Source organism: Tursiops truncatus, chromosome 7 (genome assembly GCF_011762595.2).
Source record: "Tursiops truncatus isolate mTurTru1 chromosome 7, mTurTru1.mat.Y, whole genome shotgun sequence".
NCBI classification, from domain to species: domain Eukaryota; kingdom Metazoa; phylum Chordata; class Mammalia; order Artiodactyla; family Delphinidae; genus Tursiops; species Tursiops truncatus.
In genome coordinates, this window is record NC_047040.1 from 13,896,658 (window position 1) to 13,905,673 (window position 9,016).

The 9,016-nt window shown below is 42.4% G+C and overlaps 1 non-coding gene across 1 annotated transcript; it reads left to right on the forward strand.

Annotated features, from left to right (window-relative positions):
* Positions 1–7,630: 7,630 nt before the first annotated feature.
* On the forward strand, positions 7,631–7,703 carry TRNAF-GAA (transfer RNA phenylalanine (anticodon GAA)). Its single transcript has one exon. It is a non-coding gene; the product is annotated as a tRNA-Phe (tRNA).
* Positions 7,704–9,016: the final 1,313 nt, after the last annotated feature.

Below are 9,016 nucleotides of genomic sequence, written 5' to 3' on the forward strand. Positions count from 1 at the left end.
ACAGCAGAGCTGGGTCCTAGTTGGTTAATAGATCAAGACTGGCAGAATACGGCCATACTTCTCTGCTCTAACATTGACTTTTTGTTCCATCCTGACAAAATCATTCAATTTTTCAATTTCTAGATCTCTGTATTAAAAAGGAGGTCACAGAGAACTTAAAAGAATTACATTGTTTTGGTATTCTGGTTTCTGAATTACCAAAATTAAATCATATTAAACAACCTTGTATAATTTTTTCCCTATATCCTAGAATACCTTGAAGTCATTCAAAATTCTCTGGCTGCATAGTACAGCAAACACCCAGAAATGGTGAGACAAGTTTCCAGGGTCATGGTGGAAATGCTGAAAAGCCCAGAAAACAATGATAAGTTGACAAATGATTTCAAGTCAGTGAAGGTTTGTGCATGAGAATGCAGAGGAGAGTCTTGTGACATGTCAGTCTGAAAACCTGCCATGAGTTTGAATTTTCCACCATTACTAACATGGCCTTAATTAAGTTCAGGCCTACTGCTTAGAGGTAACTTATTGAGGTTTAGCACTGCCACATAATTCTGATAATTTATCACCATCATGTAAGGTCCCAGTCTCAACCGATACTTTTCAGCTGGGTTGGGGTGGAGATCAGAGAGAGAGATGTTGGATTCCACAGCAGGAAGTTCAAGGAGGACAGTGGGAGCAGGTACATCCCAGGGTACCTGAAAGTCCCCTAAAGAAGAAGCAAGCGCCACGGGTGGAGGGGTGACCCTGGACACTAGCCCGCACAGTATTCCTCTTAGCTATTGGACGGAAGACTTTGGGCTACTGAACCCATGACGTGGTTCTAGGAGTCTCAGGAACTGAGCACAAGTTCTCTTTTAACCTTGAGATAGTTTTTCCTCTTGAAAGTGAAACTCTTATGAATGGTTGATTGCTTTGAGTTTGGCTTTAAAAGGGAGGAAAAGAGGTTCCTATCAGAAAATAGGAGCATTTTATAGAAGAGAGAAAATAGAAGAAAACAAGATATAATTAAAGGATGAAAAGTAATGGTTCTCACTGTTTCCTTGAAGGGTGGTCACATATCTGTCTTGGGAGGTAGCCCTGAAAAGGCTATACTTCAGGGGGTTGTAGCATCAAGAAAAAATAGGGAGGGATTAAGAAGCAGTTTCTTCTTTTAAATGTTAAAGAAAGGTCAAGGGGCACTTCTGGAACCGTCTGAGGACCTACTTTGGAAAATGAGAATTTTGCTAGCTGTGAAGGGACCTGAGACATAGACTAGAAAGCTCATGTTCAGACTTTGTCAACATTACTCACAGTTTTGTCCTTCCTTTGGTTTTCCAACAATTACTTTCGATAATAAAACTTACCAGTGGTGGGGGAGGAGGAGGGAGAGGGATCTGGGAGGCCATTTTCTGAAACATTGTTCTGTAGTCGACTAAGGTCGTCTGACAGTTACCAATGGTCAAATCGAAGGTTCTATGTCTTGACGGAAAGGTGGATTACTGTCTTTTTTGGGGAGGCTCATGAAGTAACCTGGTTGCTATAATCGACTGGATCAACAAGTTAGAGGTAGTTAGGACAAGTTAGCAGTAACTTAAAGACTCACAAAATTTAGGTAAAGAAAGTCTACAACAGGAGAAACAAAGCAAAGCAAAACAAAACCCAGTGCATTTAGAAGACCATTTTCAAAGCACTTCTCAGCGTGATTGTTCTAACCAATCACTCTGGCATCTAACAGGGCAGAAGCATAAAGGGCAGTCTTTTCCTTTAATCAGGTGAAGTTGCTTCTTATTTTGTTTTTAAAGTTTTGCAATGATTTTAAAACACTGTCACGACCAATGAAAACCCTCTAGGTGACAGCAGTTTTTAACTTACATTGCTATTTAATCCATAGTTTCTAGCCACCTTTTTGGGGAATTCCTTAACACTTGACTTGATACATTGGGAACCAGGGTCCTATGGGACCTCTTAGAGGCTCATTTTTATGAAATTCAGAGCACATGAGAGATGCTCTGCTTTGTGCCATGAGAGAACTTCTAGTCCCATCAACTGTGAATGCATGGGTGTAAATCTAACACCTCTAATAAGAAATTAGCTTAAAGTACACAGTCTGCCAATGGTGAGTCAGCAACAGAGAAACATACCCAGAGTAAGCGTTACTGGGGGATGAAGGCTTTTTGTAGAAGTGCACCAAATCTTTCAGGGCCGGGGGGCACTACCTTGGGTTCTCACGGTTGATCCCTGAAAATTATAACAACCCCTTGGCCACCGCCATCTCTTCTGGCTTAGCAGGTGGCTAATGCCCCATGGAATCCTAGAAGCTGGTCCAGACAGGGATCTTAGAGAACATCTTGTTAGGAAACTGAAGCCCAGAAATGTTTGATTTTAAGGTTTCACCATAGCTAATAGGGGTTAAACATGTATTCTGAGTCCACTGGACAGTTTGTTTCACAGTGTGAAGGACACGGTATCAAAACTCTAACTGGCAGGTTCGCCTTGTCCAAACCTGCATCAAGTATGACAAATCCACAGGGAATCTAGAAACCCATAATCATAAATGCAACTTCTAAAAAGCACTTCTGCTTTCTAGGAGTACATTCTATTCTGGGGAAGCCTGGGATGTCTAGTGCGAAGGAGACCCGAACCCAGAATCAGATTCCAGTGCATATCAGGGAATGTGGCAGCAACACATGGTTCAAACTTTGAAGCTTAGGGCCCAGGAGCCCAGACAGTTCTGGTCCCTCCTGGTCTGCTCTTAGAGTTGGGGTCACAGCTGGACCACTGAGTCAGGGGAATCTGCTGAACTGCAAGGTTGTGAGTCTCAGTGCCTGGGCCCGGAAGCAGATGGGGCCATGGCAGCTGTGTCCCTAGTGTGAGCAGTCATACTGACCAAGGCTCAAGACTGCAGTGGACTGTGCCTTCCCTGCAAGGCTGGGCTCCTGCAGCCACCACGGACTGGACCAGCCTGCACAAACCGGCCAAGACTCCCGGGAGATGTCTACAGTGGACTGATGAACTTGAAGAACATGAGCAGGAATGTGAAGCACATGAAGACAGGCTTTGGGAAGAGTATTTATTAGTTAACATCAGAATTTCCGATACCCGATATGCTGTGAATGAATTCTGTAGACTGAAAGTGCGTCATAATTGATAAATTTAAGTCTCAGATTCTTTCGTCCTAGAGCCAATGTTTCACTTGGCTTTGGGATAAAAGGAATGGAGAACTGCATAGGAACGGGGGAGTCTCTGTGGATGCATATGAGAAGAAACCTAATTTGAAAAGACACAGCGGTTATTATAAGTGTAACACCACCATGGCTTATTCTGAGGAGGGGTAAGACCGCCATTGCTTGTCCAGAGGAAAATCACTTGTGGGAAACAGGCCCAAAAGAGCAAAGCTGTTCAAGAAAATGTCACAGACTTAAGGATAAGATTTGATTTAAATACCAGTGGCCTATAATTCTGAAAGGTTTTTTTTGGGGGGGTGGTCGTTTTATTTTGGTAAAAGCTGTTTTTCCTCAATATTCAGAGGTTTACTAAAAACATTTCTGTCATGATTTCCTTTTTGATTCAAAGGATTTAAGTCTCTCAAACTCTAGAGTCTGAAATCCACAACTTAAATGTATCCTGACTTAGAATGTTTTGCTTTTATCTTCCAAAGAAAGATTTAGGAATGATGTAAATAACTGATTTAAATGTGCCTAAGAAGCAGATGAAGCAATGTTCTCTTATTAAAAAGTATGGGGCTTCCCTGGTGGCGCAGTGGTTGGGAGTCTGCCTGCCGCTGCAGGGGACACGGGTTCGTGCCCTTGTCCGGGGGGATCCCACGTGCCGCGGAGCAGCTGGGCCCGTGAGCCGTGGCCGCTGGGCCTGCGCGTCCGGAGCTTGTGCTCCGTGGTGGGAGAGGCTGCAGTAGTGAGAGGCCCGCGTACGGCAAAAAAAAACAAAGTATGTTTTTCCACGAAGCTGCTGTGGAAAGAAATTGTGACTGCAATGATTATCCAACTATCAGACCCTAGCTTTCTGAATGATTTCAGATAAATGACTGGTTTTTTGAAATATATTGTATATCCCCGAAGTATTTGCAATATTAACTAGGAGTTTTACTCTGGGGGCAAAAGTGTACTTTTTTAATAAAAATTTACTGGACAAAACAAAAGGATCAAAGAGTTAATCCTAGAGATTTAAAAATGATCTGAAAAAAATTAAAATTTTGTCTTTGGTTCAACATCTCTATTACTGCCAATATCGTTTCCCCTAGATACTTACCGAGTGCTTTTAACGTACATGATCTCTTTATTTACTCTGTGAATTGGGTATTGTATTAGTTCGCTAGGGTTGTTGTGAGAAAATAGCACAGAATGGGTACCTTAACAACAGGAATCTAAATTCTCACAGTTCTGGAGGCTGAAGTCCTCGATCAAGGTGCAGGCAGGGTGCGCTTCCTCTGGGGTCCGTGGTGGGAGGATCTGTTTCAGGCCTCCCTCCTTGGCTTGCAGAGGGCTCGCCTCTTGCCAGTTTTTCCCCACATGGTCATCCCTCTGTGCAGCAGTGTCCCCTGTGTCTCTTCCTCTTATAAGGACAACAGTCAGATTGGATTAAGGTCCTACCCTAAGGGCCTCACTTTAACGATCATTCTTTAACAAGGTGAATACGGTAACAGTCTGAGATACTGGGAGTGGAGACCTCAACATCTGAATTTGGGGGAAACACAGTTCAGTCCATAACAGACATTATCTCCATTTTATAGAGGAAATGGAGGAAAATGAGGTCCAGAGCATTCAGTTGCCCAATTCTTTTACTACACCAATTTTATCTAACTATCTAGGAAATGTAGAAATTTGTGCGACAAAGAAAAATAGTGTTATATTCAGTCTCTTACTTTAAATCACATAGAATCTATTTAAAATCAATATCAGAATTTAGCTACAACCCTACCTTCCATATGTACTGAGTTTGTAGGTTTTAAAATTATTTAGGATAAAAGAATCTGAGACTTTAAGTCATCAAAGATAGCTTACCTTCAAACTACAGAATTAATCCAAGGCACATTTGGTATTAAAAATGCTAATATTAGACATTCTAAAATTCCAATATTCACTTAACTTACTAATAAATATGTTTTTTACAAACCTATTAGTTTCCAGTTGCTGCTGCAACAAACTACCACAAACATAGTGACTTGAAATAACACAAATTTATTATCTTACAGTTCTGGAGGTGAGAGGACCAAAATTAGCCTCCCTGGGCTAAAATCAAGGTGTTGGCAGGGCTGCCTTCTTTTGTGCAGGCTCCAGGGGAGAATCCATTGTTTTGCCTTTTCTAGCTCCCAGGGCCTGCTGCCCACATTCCTCCTGGCTCCCTTCCACCTTCAAATCCAGCAGTGTCAGGCCGGGTTCCTCTGGTGCTGCCATCTCTCTGGTTCTTTCTTCTGCCACTCTGTTCTACCTATAACAACTCTTGTGATTACCTTGGGCCCACCCAGATGGTCCAGGATGCTCTCCTCGTCTCAAAGTAAACTGATTAGCAAACAATTCCATCTGCAACCTTGATTCTCCTTTTCCAGGTTTCCTAACATATTATATTGTCTGGGGATTAGTGGGACTGAGCAGAACCCTGTGGCCTCTCCAAGTACAAAGGCCTCTTCATGTCTCCCGTCTCTTGTTTATAGAAAAGCTGAAGTCTCCCGGCCCCCCCCCCCCCCCCCCCCCCCCCCCCCCCGCCCCCGGAGTCACAAAGGAGCTGCCTCAAGCAGCTAATGATTAGGACAATAAAGTCACAGACTCAAGTGTCTGATGCACATTCCTGAGTTGTTTTACAGATACTGTGACTGCCACGGGAGGGAAAAAGCTGACTGCACGATGACCAGGCAGTAGCCATGACATAAACTGCTCCATCTTGAGCAATACTGAATCTATGGCTAACATAATTCCAAGAACTGGCCGTAAGAGGATGGGATTAACACTGCTGCTCATAATCTTTGTAGGCATCAGAATAATTGTAGCTTGTTCTGTCTGGTTATGTAAACAGGCAATTACAATGGTCAACAAAGAGATGCTTCAGACCCATGTTGACATCTTCTACTCTAAGAATACGGTGCCCTATGTCAGCACGAAGAAGTTACAGAAGACCCACCTTCGCCCATAATCCCACAGCAATGGCATGATTCTCTGACAAGGGGGCGCTCATAAGCAGTTTTCGGCAGGAAAGAGATCTCTGCAGGAGGCATCCTCTTTGTTCTGTCACTAATATTAAACCAGGGACCCCCATGCGCTACTCATCTCCAGCCCTAACACACCTTTCAAATCTTTTGATCACACAACACCTTGCCTAATCTGTTGGTTCTTTCCATAGATCAAAGAAGTAGAAATGAAGAATAAGTAATGAACAGATAACCAGATCTTTTTCCTAGTTTCCCCTTTGGTCTTCTCGTGAACAAACTGTGTGCACGAGATAGCATCTAAAGAAAAATCGCGAGAAGTCAACAAGCCTGCACACAGCGGAGGGTGGTGATGACCCTGACCCCCCATCTCAATGATTAATGGAGATTACCTCCCTTTTTCCCTTTAAAAACTTCCATGGCCAAGCAGAATCTTCAGAGATGGTTTCTGGGAGACACTGAGTCCACCGCATCCCCAGATTGCCGGCGTTCTGACTACAAGCAGCTTTCCTTTCTGCCAACATTTGTCTCTCTCTCGAGTCCTGAGTTTTGAGCAGCTTTCTGAGCAGTGAGCAACAGGACCCAGCAACAGGTAACATGAGGACCTGGGTATCTTTGGAGGCCTGTTATTCTGTTACCACAGAGCTTTTCAGTTCATTTCATCTTTCTTGTTCATATATTTTTGGTCTGCATTACACTTCAGTGATCTCTTTGGAGCTTTAGTCTTCAGCTAGTTTCCAATCCTGGCTATGTTATTGAGCTTATGGGAACATTGCTTTTTTTTTTTTTCTTCAGCCGCGCCAATGTGGTGTGTGGGACCTTAGTTCCCTGACCAAGGATTCAACCCGTGCCCCCAGCAGTGGGAGCACAGAGTCTTAACCACTAGACAGTCAGGGAAGTCTGGGAACATTGCTTTTATGAAAAAGTGATATTTAATTAAATTTTTAAGTGGACCAAGCTGCCATTTTTCTAGAAATTAAGCATATATTAGGATGGAAATTCCAAGTAAAGACGTGTATTTTTTGGACGTGAAAAAAGTTCATGATTTATTTATTTATTTTATTTTTAATTTTTTTTACGGTACACGGGCCTCTCACTGCTGTGGCCTCTCCCGTTGCGGAGCACAGGCTCCGGACGCGCAGGCTCAGCGGCCATGGCTCACGGGCCCAGCCGCTCCGCGGCATGTGGGATCTTCCTAGACCGGGGCACGAACCCGTGTCCCCTGCCTCGGCAGGTGGACTCTCAACTACTGCGCCACCAGGGAAGCCCCATGATTTATTTTTAAATGGAAAAAACAGATTGCAGGGCAGTTAAACACAGAACTGAGAAAGGTGAAATTATTTATTACATCTAGCTTGTAAACAGGGAACTTACCTCATCATCTCTGAAGATTTGTTAAATGCCTACCTCCAGCTGACTCTGAGTATTGATTTTTTTTTATTATAAAACAAATATTATTCCATTATAGTTATTCAGGAGAAGTCACCTGAACAAGCTGAAATAGCTCAGTTGGGAGAGCGTTAGACTGAAGATCTAAAGGTCCCTGGTTCGATCCCGGGTTTCAGCAGTAGTTTTGGGTTTTTGCACTAAATATAGTTTCCTGGCAGTCTTAACCAAAATATAAGCTTTAAGGGGAATATTTGGTTATTATGTTTTGAGTGGGTCAATGACATTTCAAGGAGGGGTGGTGTCAGGTGCCCTGGTGGGTCTTTTTACTAAACCCCCAATACCTTAGTACTTCCTGACTGTAATAATAATAGCTAACTTATCTTGAGTACTTGCTGTATGTCAAGCTATCCTTTAAGCTTTCTCTGTGTATTAACTTATTTAAAATGACCACTAAAATTCTTGATAACTACTTGTTAAATAAATGAACAGTTTGGTGCCAGAGGCCTGGCATGTGGTTGGTGCAAAATGACCTTTGCTTTGACTATCATTATTATTTCTGTTGTCTAAGAACTTTGCAAGCTAGAGCTATGAGATGTGAATTGTTTCTAAGGACCCTTTACTCCTCAAACTAACAAGGTAGTGTTAAAGGCCATCGTTCCCCTGTACACTCCGTATTAACAATTCCTTGTTTTATATGGTAGATGTGAATGGCTATTTTCCCATCATGTTTTAATTTCTGTGAAGGGATTTAGCTTCGATTCCAAAGGTTCTTACCTGGCATCCATAGGCAGTAGGAGGTCTTTAAAGTCTCTGAAACTGAATGTAAATTTGAGTGTTCATGTGGACATTTCCCTGGGGAGAATGTCAGGGGTATCATCAAATTTTAGGTTTGTAACCTAGAAGAAGTTTAGAAAAGTTAGATGTGAAAAGTCTCCTTACCACAAATACTTGCTGATAGTTTGTGACCCAACACTTGTGTTTTTCTAAGATGCTGAGTGATAGGGCTCTTCTTGATTATTGTGTCTTGCCCCTTGTCCAATGCTATCTACTGTGAGGGGGATTTCAGGAGGGAGCCCAAGTTGTCAACAAACTTTCCTTCTGTAATGGTGGTGGCTCTTGGGGACAGATTTTTCCACAGTAAAGCAGATGACCATTTTTTAGAGGCCCCTGCTACTTCAGGGTACCCTCTCCATGACCTGTCCCCCATCACTTTGTTTAATCTAAAGAGGTGAGTACCAGTACCACTTCTTTTTTTATACATTTTTTTTTATATTGGAGTATAGGTGATTGACACTGTTGTGTTAGTTTCAGGTGTACAGCAAAGTGATTTAGTTATACGTATACATATATCTATTCTTTTTCTGATCCTTTTACCATGTAGGTTATTACAGGATATTGAGTAGAGTTCCCTGTGCTATACAGCAGGTCCTTGTTGATTATCTATTTTATATATAGTAGTGTGTGTATGTTAAAGCCAAACTACTAATTTAT